Consider the following 12,355-nt stretch of genomic DNA (forward strand, 5'->3'; position numbering starts at 1 on the left):
CAGATCTCTATTAGAGCTAAACCTAGAAGGATGTGTGGATTGCCAGGAGAATAAAGGGAAGTGAGACTGTGTCTTCCTGGTAGAAGAGAAATTTTTGTAGAAATAATGAGCAGTTAAGGGTATAGAAAGGAATTCCCATCATTTTTCAAAAACTTTAGTGAGGCTGAGGGACCAAGGAAGACTTGAACTACTTATGAAATTCTTACTATCAAAATTTTTACCAAAATCAATGCATTTTCTAATACAGAAAGTACCAATGAAGGAAAAGATAGCATGTTTTACTAAGTAGATGTGGAGCATCTTCGACTTATGCTATTGAGGAAAGAGTTGTAAATCAAGTGTTCACTTCCTTGTGGTCCTTAATTAAATGTTTGATTTAGCATTGAAAATGTTAGGTAGCTACTGAAAAGACTGTTGATTCGAATAACATTTTATATTTGAAAATGACAGGTCTCTCATAATAAGACATTTCTTCTTGGGAAAGGCAGGATAGGGTTTTTCAAAACCATTGGGAAGATATGGTCCATTTACTGATTTCCATTTCTGGACTTGATTTATAACCATGTGAGTTCATCAAATTCAAACTTGAGAGAAGAATTTCTGCCAGACAGATATTTTAGACCAGACCAGATTGCTGGATATCATCAAATTTCAAGATTGTTATATTTTCCATCAACTGTCCTATTCATCCACACTTTGCATGTACTCACTAGTTTTTTTCTTTCTATTCCTAGAGCTTTTATAGGTGACTGTTTTCTTCTGTTAATACATAAACTCAAGCTTTTTAGGCATTTAGTTTTTCATAAACTCAAGTATACTTTGCTTCTTTTCCCAATCAATGACATTAATGGAAAGAATATGATCTCAGAGGCCAAGTTGAAATTATGCTATAAAAATTTTGACACAAATCCTTGTAATTCTAGACCATTTATATTTGATTTGTCTCATTATTTTGTTATATATATTATCTCTTTTTGCAAAAGATTTGTCATTTCCTTCACTGTAGTACCTGAAGCATATAATTATTTTGTATTTTTGTCCCATTCCCTATCCCCACTCACAGACATACAAAGCACTAAGCTCTGCAATTTGATAAACTTGGTGAATTTAGAGAAACTCATGTATACTCTATTCTTCCTGCTCTTCTAAAATGTTTGTCTACATATTTTGCATTTTCAAGTTCCTTTTTAAATATTTTTGTTATTTTTATTTTTACCATCATGGTCAGTATACTCTTTAATCTCCATCCCCTATTTGCCCATCCCCCCCCAATTCACCTCTGGTAACCATCAGTTTATTCTCCATTGTTAAGAGTCTCTTTCTTGGTCTCCTTTTTTCCCCCCTTTGCTTGTTATTTCTTAAATTCCACATATGAATGATATCATATGGTATTTGTCCTTCTCTGACAATTTTGCTTAGTATTATAGTCTTTAGCTCCATCCAAGTCATTGCAAATGGCAAGATTTCATTTGTTTTTATGGCTCAGTAATATTCTGTTATAAATATAAATATATATAAAATATATACCAGTATATATGTATGTGTGTATATATATGTATTCACACACACACACACACACACACACACACCCCTCTTCTGTATCCATTCATCTATAGATGGACAATTGCACTGCTTCCATTGTTTGGCTATTATAAAAAATGCTGCAATAAACATGGGAATTGCATGTCTCCTTTTGAATTAGTGTTTTTATATTTTGGATAAATACCCAGTAGTGCAATTGCTGGATTGTGGGGTAGTTCTATTTTTTATTTTTTGAGGAAACTCCATACTGTTTTCCACAGTGGATGGACCAGTTTGTGTTTTCACTAAGACTGCATGAAAGTTCCTCTTTGTCCGCATCCTTACCAATACTTGTTGTTCCTTGTGTTGTTGATTTTAGCCATTCTGACAAGTATGAGGTGATATTGTGGTTTTCATTTGATTTGTATTTTCTCAATACTTTCAGCTTCTAATAAAGCTTTCTATTTCAATTCCTATAGGAAAAATCATTTGCCAGGTACCTTTGCACATGAACCTTACAATATTCCTTGACACAAAGAGGACTTTTGAGGGAAATATGTAAAAAGAGCCTGAAGAAGTTTATTTTACAATAAAGCATACACACAAACAGGCAAAGAAATTTAAAGCTCTTTCTTTGAATGGGTTTTTAATTACTTCTGTATTTCACTTGTTTCTCATTCTCTTTAGAGCAATAGTTTCTAATTTTTGCTGGACATAAGAATCATTTGAGATGCTATTAAAAAATACCCATACTCAAGCCTCGCCCCAAGTGACTGAATCTGAATCCATTCAAGGAGGCCCCTAGCATGAATACTTAACACGTCTCCTAAGACAATTCTGGAAGTAAATTGTAGGGGCCAAAATCATAATCACTGAATTAGACTTCTCCAAAATTAAAATTAAAAAAAAAAGATTCTGACTTATTCAAATAAAATGAGCTGATATTTAAATTAATCTTAGGATCAACATAATCCAATAAATATGTTGAGATTGCCAATTAAGCAAAAGGTACAGAGTGAGTCAACAGGAACTTTAAGAACAGGGTTTCCAATATTATCATTCCAAAGAAAAGTCTATCTGTTCAGCCTTATCAGTCTACTTGTTCTCTCAATTTAGGGCTATAAATCCAGACTTCCTCAGTTATCTGATTCTCTTAAATTTAAGCAAAATGGCTGAATTCGCCAGATGTTCTGTTCTCAGATTAACCAGGTGATCTGGCACCAGAATCCACCTCCATGTCAAGATGAACTGGTAGCCTGCCAAAGCATCTCCTCTACCCAGAGTCCTTTTCTCTGGGTAGAAAGGTTAAAATCATAGCAGAGCTGAAACAGTATTGCTAACTCTAACAAAACAGGCCTGAAACAAACCCAAAAAGGAAACTGGGCTCCCAACTTCAGATCTTGACCTCTGTACCATTCTATTCAATTTGAACCTTACATTTTTCCTTTTTCATTGCTCCTTCTTCTGAGATGATATGTCCTTTGGCTTCAGATTACAAGCAAAAACCAAAACCACTTTTTTTTTTTAAATCCAATGTTTTTCTCTAAGTTTTATCCATTTCTTTGAAATATCTTAAATGCTATGGTTGTTTCAACTAGTAATTGTGTTTTTACATCATCTCTGAGAATGGCACGTAGTTAAGAGAAAAAGAGCCAAAGTAGTTCAGTGTTTTTGGCTTATTGTTTGAATATCTGAAAGCACTGCAGCTGGAAAGAATTCCATTAATTTGTGGCTAGCACCGATACATCAGCCTTAAGAGCTTCCAAGTAAACACAGGGAAATTGGCATTGCTATCTTGTGGCAAGAACCAAAGAACAGAGTGGTACAGAGTTCTCCAAGAAGGAAACATGAACCCAGATGTGAAAAAGACAATGAATGAATTGTTCATTGGAACTTTTCAACCTTTCAGCTGTGAGCGGCAATTATAATCACCAAACCATCCAAACACTCAAAGTAGACTTAAACCTGAAAATTACTCATCATGGCGCAAGCACAATTATGTCTCCATAGCTCCATGAAGTACAGGAGTCCAAATTTAACTTAAACACTTAAAAAAATTAAACTTCTCTTTAGAAGAAACCCAGAAAACCATGTAGTCATGTGTAATGTGTGCACGTGTGTGCGCACACCTCCCACACCCAACATTTAAAAACAACTGGCATTTATCTTCAAGAATCAACTCTTCATACTTATTGCATAACACTCCTTTCACTTCTAATCAGAAAGGCAATCTTTCTTCGAATATTATAAATATAATTTATTTGCAAATCTACCAGAAAGGATTACAGCAGGCTATTTTAGGCCTCTGACTTCAGAGTTGTGTAGTACCTTAGCTTTTTTTGCCTTGCCAGGGGACAAAAGTGTTTGTGTTTTCCTTGCCTAGATGCTAAAGTTCTAAATCATGTGTTTTATTAAGCATCTTAAATAATCAGATGATCTCTAATTTGAAGTATGCAATTACACTTTTGCTCCCAAATCAGATTCTTTTAGTTTTCACCTCTTAACTGGTTGTGTTTCTGGCTCATTAGTAGTTCAGCCAAAGTGTTCCTTCCCATGTGCCAAAGGGAAGGTCAATTCTGGTAGCATTTAACCAGCAATATGAATGAAATTATTTTAACCTCATTTTTCTACATATTCCATTAGAAATCTCTCTGATGTTACCTTGATACATACAATTAAAAAAACGATTGATTGTATTATCTATGTATCTTCTAGAAGCTGTTTTGAAGTTACTAACTGTTAAGAAAATAACTGTATAAAACATCTTTACTGATTTTGACCAACAGAATATATGTACAAATCATTTTAGGAATGATTTTAGATATGTATAAAGAGACAACAAAATATATTAAAAGAGAATGTTTACAAAAATGAAAGGAATGAGCTTTTAGAAAAATGAAAGTAAATGACTACTACAAATATTATAGCTTAGGGAACAGCCAGTGAATCTTAATTCTTGTAATTCAGACATAATAACTGATTCTGATAATATCTAGTATATTACTACTTTTATGCACAATTTCCTGGTTACAAACACAATACCATAAGAGTTTTGGCCTATAAATATTTCTGTAAAATTACTCTTCTAAGAAAAACAGAATGAAATTCTAAATAAATTGCACATCTTATAATATTATGGTACACTAATTCAAAGCTTTAGGCACCAATTATTTTACCTTATTTTTACGAGGAAGAACTTGACCATGGTAAAAGAATTCTCTGTACTGTTTTCTTAAAAATTTGCTTTGGAAAAAAACCAAAATACTTCTTGATATTAAATGTGGCAAGCCCATATGAATGTGATGATAAATCAAATAACTATGTTTCTAATCTTTTAACATGCAATTAATAAATTGTTATTTGTAGGAGAGATTTCATGCCCAGTAAGTTTTATGGGTGAAGTCTTAGGTCTGACTTTCTTCTTATAAATTAGACACAATATTTGTATCAGAGGAATGTCCAAATAATAGATGGTTATTGCAATTCACAAATCCTGAGTACCAACATTTCCAAAATTCTATGGCATACTGAAAATCCCATCACTTCCAGAAAGTAAACCCATGTGCCTGAGGAAACTTTATGCTAATGGTGGATTTCTTTTTATGATCTTTACATAAATTATGAATATTGGTTTTTGTGTACAAATCATAACACATAATATTATGGATTTTCATCTCAAATATTAAATATAAAATATAGCTTATGATTATTGTAAACTAAGACACTTCCTCTTGACATTTTGTAGGAAGTGAACCTCCTTTACATGTCTTTCCATAAGAGTATATTCAAAGATATAGACTAAGACAGTAATTTTCAAACTTTTAATTGGTGGCCAATGCAAAAAAGACCCTGCATTGGGACTGGGTCAGGATACATGTATACATTTATATGTAAAACTGAAATGTAAGTTTAACAAAGTAAAACCCCCCCTGACTACCAGTGATACTCTTATATTTTCTATTCCATTCCATTTATTTCCATTATCAGTTATTATGTTTTAGTTTTACATACTATTTATGACCCACAATATTAATTTTATGAACCATCCATTGTTCCCCACCCAGAGTTTGCAAAACACTTCTCTGAGAAAAAGAATCTTGCCCATGTCTACCTCTGTGATGGGAGAGGGAAGGTCTTCTGTCCTTGTCAGGTATTCCATTATGTTTAGGACCCCCAAAATTCTAGGCCCTTCACAGAATCTACAGTCTAGGCCCTTGACAGAAAATAAAAGTGAAAAGTTACTATTGTGCAATATAAAAAATCTTGTAAGAAGCTACATTTGTGGAGATTATCTGAAGGGACAGGCAGACCATTCATGTGAATGGATAATCTTTGACATCTACCCCTGAATTAAGCCACACCAAAAAAATTCATAAAGTGGTTTTCATCAAGAATCCATCAGCATATCCCTCGGAGAGACAGTGAGAGAATCAAGCATCAGGAGGAAGTGTTGTCTACTAGGTATGCTCTGGTCCAGGGCACCTTACAGTTGGATGTACACAAATACCAAGGAAAATCCTGTTAAAATGTTAATGCTGGTTCAAAAGGGCTGCAGTAAACCCTGAGATTCTGCATTTTTAACAAGATCCAAGGTGAGGACAATGCTGTTGGTACAAAAAACACACTTTGGACAACAAGGGCCCATATGAGACAATGTTATTCCTAAAATTCTGCATTTTATAATTCTGATTTTTAGAGAGTACTTAAGATAATTATTTTTTAACATTATCAGAAAGAACTTTTCTTTTATTGATCAAATGCTTTGTATTGGGAAAAAATAGTTACATTTTATTAAATTAGACTTATTCCTGGATCTATGTTATAATTCTATTTTTTCTTTTTTCATTATTAGCAATTTACATTCTGATTCTATCTCTCACTTGCACATACTGCTAAGAATTACTTTGTATTGGGGCACGTGCACCTGAATGTTTATAACAGCAATGTCCACAATAGCCAAAATATGGAAAAACTTAGGTATCCATCAACACATGAATGGATAAAGAAGATGTGGTAAATATAAACAATGGAATACTATGCAGCCATTAAAAGAAACAAAATCTTGCCATTTGCAACCACGTGGATGAAGCTAGAGGGTATTATGCTGAGTGAAACAGGTCAATCAGAGAATGACAATTTTCATATGATCTCTCTGATATGAGGAATTTGAGAAACAGTGCAGGGGATTGTGGGGGATAGGGAAGGAAAAAATGAAACAAGATGGAATCAGGAGGGAGACAAACCATAAGAGACTCTTAATCTCATGAAACAAACTGAGGGTTGCTGGGGGGTGGGGTGTAGGGATAGGATGGCTGGATTATGGACATTGGGGAGGGTGTGTGCTATGGTGAGTGCTGTGAAATGTGTAAGCCTGATGATTCACAGACCTGTATCCCTGGGGCAAATGATACATTATATGTTAATTTAAAAAAAGAATTACTTTGTATATTTTTAAACAAAACATGAATAGCATAACATTGTTCAAGATTGTAGGATTTAGGGGCACCTGGGTGGCTCAGTGGGTTAAGCCTCTGCCTCTGGCTCAGGTCATGATCCCAGGGTCTGGTGATTGAGCCCTGCATCGGGCTCTCTGCTCAGCAAAGAGCTGCTTCCCCTCTTCTCTCTCTGCCTGCCTCTCTGCCCACTTGTGATCTCTGTTTGTCAAATAAATAAATAAAATCTTTAAAAAAAAAAAAAAAAGACTGTGGGACTTAGAAGAAACAGCAGAGGAGTAGCAGACTGAAATGACATCAAATCCCAGGAGTTAAGCTAGATAGGTATCAAACCATTCCAAACATCTACAAACTCAACAGGAGATAGAAGAGAAGAAGAGCAGCAATTCTAGGAACAGAAAATCAACCGCTTTTTGAAAGGTAGGACATGCAGCGAAGTGAATCCAAAGTGACAGGAAGACAGACCATGGGGAAAAGGGTTGGCTCCTGGCAAGTGGTGGAGCAGTGGAGCACAAAATCAGAACAGTCTGCTTCACTGAGGGACATCACTCCAGAGGTTAAGCAGGAGTGGAGCCCTCCCGGGGACAGTGTGGTCTCAGGTCCCACAGGCTCACAGAAAGATCAGGGTGTCTGAGTGTGGTAGAGCTGCCACATATCAGAGCGGAGAAGCCAACTACAGAGACAGAGCGAGAAATGAGCTCTCAGATCGGGGTTACCTTAAACTGTGATCCAAGACACAATTAGACCACTGCTCTCCGAGCAGGGACCCTACAGGTGGTAGATCCAGGGAGACTTACCTTCCTCCTCCAGGACGAGCAGTGTAGTAGGAATCTGCTGGGTTTGGAGACTCCAAATGGGGTCATGCACTAGAGATAGAAATGCTCAGTCACAGGCCAGGTGAGCACAGAGCACAGCTGGAGACCAAGGAGATGGGAGTCATTGACTGCTTTTCTATGATAGCACACTGAGGACTGGGGCCCCGAGCTCTCGGCTCCTCTGGGCTGGAGACTGGGAGAGCACCATTTTCATTCCCGTCCTCCAAAGTAGTATGGAGAGTGGTCAGGGAACAAAAGCTCAGAAGTGAACCCAAGCAGATTACTTAGCCCGGTCCCTGGCAAGGGAGGTGCAATTGTGCCTCGGGCAAAGATATTTGAGAATCACTGTCACAGACCTCTACCACAGAAGATCAGCAAGAACATCCAGCCAAGACCAACCTCACCTATCAAGGAGACTAGAGGAACTCCAGAGCTAGGGGAAAACAACACACAGAATTTATGGCATTTTCCCTACGATCCTTTAGTCTTGCAAAATTAACTTTTTTTGTTACTTTTTTCTTATTCTTTTTTTAACTTTTCCTCTTTTTTCTGTTAATTTTTTAACTAGTTTATCTAAAAAATACCTTTCTCAAAAAAAATCTTTTTAAACCTTCACTGTTATAGTCATATTTTATCCCTTCATTGTATTTAACCTTATTTTTTTGTATACATACAGGATTTTTTTTTTCCTAAACAATTTTGGGATACAATTTCTTCTAATCAAAATATACCCTAATCTAGCACATGGCTTTGTCCTAGTCTCCAGCCAGAGCACATTCCCTCCTCTGTTTTTTTTTTCTTTTTCCAACCAACTTATCATATCAATTCCTTTTATAAATTTTTTTTTAATTTCATCTTTACAGTCATATTCTATCCCTTCATCATGTTTATCCTTATTTTTATATATATGTATATATATGTTTTTCTTTCTTTAAAATTTTGAGAGGTAGTTTCTTCTAAAAGACAAAAATACACCCAAAATGAAGTGGTTGTCTCTGTTCTATTCACCAGTCTAAAGGCGCGCGCGCGCGCACACACACGTATATATACATTTATTTTTTTTTAATTTCTTTTCTCCCCTTTCCTCTCCTCCCATTTTTGGATCTCTTCTAATTTGGTTAGCATAGTTTTGGTTAGCATAATTTGGTTAGCATTTTTCTGGGGTCTTTGCCACCCTTACAGTATTTTATTTGCTCCTTCATATATTCTTATCTGGACAAAATGACAAAATGACAAGGCAGAAAAACTCACCACACACACACACAAAAAGAACAAGAGACAGTACCAATGGCTAGGGAACTAATCAATAGGGACATTGGGAATATGTCAGAACTAGAGTTCAGAATGAAAATTCTCGAAGGTACTAGCTGGATTCGAAAAAGGCTTGGAAAATATTAGAGAAACCCTTCTGGAGAAATAAAATCCCTTTTTGGAGAAATAAAAGAACTAAAATCTAACCAAGTTGAAATCAAAAAAGCTATTAATGAGGTGCAATAAAAAATGGAGGCTTTTATTGCTAGGATAAATGAGGCAGAAGAGAGAATTAGTGATATAGAAGACCAAATGATAGAGAATAAAGAAGCTGCGCAAAAAAGAGACAAACAACTACTGGACCACAAGGGGAGAATTTGAGAGATAAGTGATACCATAAGACAAAATAATATTAGAATAATTGGGTTTCCACAAGAAGAAGAAAGAAAGAGAGAGGGACAGAACGTATACTGGAGTGAATTATAGTAGAGAATTCCCCTAATATGGCAAAGGGAACAAGCATAAAAATCCAGGAGGTGCAGAGAAACCCCCCCAAAATCAATAAAAATAGGTCCATACCCCGTCATCTAATAGTAGAACTTGCAAGTCTTAGTGACAAAGAAAATTTTGAAAGCAGCTTGGGACAAGAAGTCTGTAACACACAATGGTAGAAATATTAGATTGGCAACAGACTTATCCACAGAGACCTGGCAGGCCAGAAAGAACTGGCATGATATATTCAGAGCACTAAATGAGAAAAAAATGCAGCCAAGAATACTATATCCAGCTAGGCTATCATTGAAAATAGAAGGAGAGATAAAAAGCTTCCAGGACAAACAAAAATTAAAATAATTTGCAAACACCAAATCAGCTCTACAGGAAATATTGAAAGGGGTCCTCTAAGCAAAGAGAGAGCCTAAAAATAATAGATCAGAAAGAAACAGAGACAATATACAGTAACAGTCACCTTACAGGCAATACAATGGCACTATCTTTCAAGTTACCCTGAATGTAAATGGGCTAAATGCCCCAATCAAAAGACACAGGATATCAGAATGGATAAAATAACAAAACCCATCAATATACTGTCTACGAGAAGCTCATTTTAGACCCAAAGACACCTTTAAAGTGAGGGGGGGTGGAAAACAATTTATCATGTTAATGGACATCAAAAGAAAGCTGGGGAGGCAATCCTTATATCAGATAAATTAGATTTTAAGCCAAAGACTATAATAAGAGATGAGGAAGGACACTATATCATACTTAAAGGGTCTGTCCAACAAGAAGATCTAATAAATATCTATGCCCCTATCATGGGATCAGCCAACTATATAAACCAATTAATAATGAAATCAAAGAAACACATTGACAATAATACAATAATAGTAGGAGACTTTAACACTCCCCTCACTGAAATGGACAGATCATCCAAGCAAAAGATCAACAAGGAAATAAAGGCCTTAAATGACACACTGGACCAGATATATTCAGAACATTCCATCCCAAAGCAACAGAATACATATTCTCTGCTAGTGCACATGGAACATTATCCAGAATAGATCACATCCTGGGTCACAAATCAGGTCTCAACCAGTACCAAAAGATTGGGATCATTCCCTGCATATTTTCAAACCACAATGCTCTAAAGCTAAAACTCAGTCACAAGAGGAAAGTTGGAAAGAACTCAAATACATGGAGGCTAAAGAGCATCCTACTAAAGAATGAATGGGTCAACCAGGAAATTAAAGAAGAATTGAAAAAATTCATGGAAACAAATGATAATGAAAACACAATGGTTCAAAATCTGTGGGACACAGCAAAGGTCATCCTGAGAGGAAAGTATATAGCCATAAAAGCCTTTCTCAAGAAACAAGAAAGGTCTCAAGTACACAACCAAATTCTACAGCTACAGCTAAAGGAGCTGGAGAAAGAATAGCAAAGAAAGCCTAAATCCTGCAGGGAAAGAGAAATCATAAACATCAGAGCAGAAATCAAGGAAATAGAAACCAAAAGAACAGTAGAATAGATCAATGAAACTAGGAGCTCTTTCTTTGAAAGAATGAATAAGATTGATAAACCTTTGGCCAGTCTTATCAAAAAGAAAAGAGAAAGGACCCAAATTAATAAAATCATGAATGAAAGAGATCACAACCAACAGCAAAGAAATACAAACAGTTATAAAAACATATTATGAGTAACTATACGCCAACAAATTTGACAATCTGGAAGAAATGGATATATTCCTAGAGATGTATAAATTACCAAAACTGAACCAGGAAGAAATAGAAAACCTTAACAGACCCATAAACAGTAAGGAGATTGAAATAGTCATCAAAAATCTCCCAATAAACAAGAGCCCAGGGCCAGACAGCTTCCCAGGGGAATTCTACCAAACATTTAAAGAATTAATACCTATTCTCCTGAAACAGTTCCAAAAAATAGAAATGGAAGGAAAACTTCCAAACTCATTTTATGAGGCCATCATTACCTTGATCCCAAAACCAGACAAAGATCCCACCAAAAAGAATTACAGACCAATATCCCTGATGAACACAGATGCAAAAATTCTCACCAAAATACTAGCCAATAGGATCAAATAGTACATTAAAAGGATTATTCACCAAGACTAAGTGGGATTATTCACCACTACCAAGTGGGCCACAAGGTTGGTTCAACAACCACAAATCAATCAATGTGCACAAGACATTAATAATAAAAAAATAATATGATACTCTCAATAGATGCAAAAAAATTGACAAAGTACAGCATCCTTTCTTGATCAAAACTCTTCAAAGTGTAGGAATAGAGGGTACATACCTCAATATCATCTATAAAAAACTCACAGCAAATATCATTCTCAATGGGGAAAAACTGAGAGCTTTTCCCCCTAAGGTCAGGAATACAGCAGGGATGTTCACTATCACCGCTGCTATTCAACACAGTACTAGAAGTCCTAGCCTCAGCAATCAGACAACAAAAAGAAGTAAAGACATCCCAGTCAGCAAAGAAGAATTCAACTCTCATTCTCAGCAGATAATATGATAATATGTGGAAAACCCAAAAGATTCCACTCCAAAACTGCTAGAATTCATACAGAAATTCAGTAAAAGTGTCAGGATATAAAATCAATGCACAGAAATCAGTTGCATTTCTCTACACCAACAACAAGACAGAAGAAAGAAATTAAGGAGTCAATCCCATTTATGACTATACCCAAAACCATAAGATACCTAGGAATAAACCTAACCAAAGAGACAAAAAAATCTGTACTCAGAAAACTAGAAAGTACTCATGAAAGAAATTGAGGAAGACACA

The sequence above is a fragment of the Mustela nigripes genome, chromosome 7 (assembly GCF_022355385.1).
Source record: "Mustela nigripes isolate SB6536 chromosome 7, MUSNIG.SB6536, whole genome shotgun sequence".
NCBI classification, from domain to species: Eukaryota; Metazoa; Chordata; class Mammalia; order Carnivora; family Mustelidae; genus Mustela; species Mustela nigripes.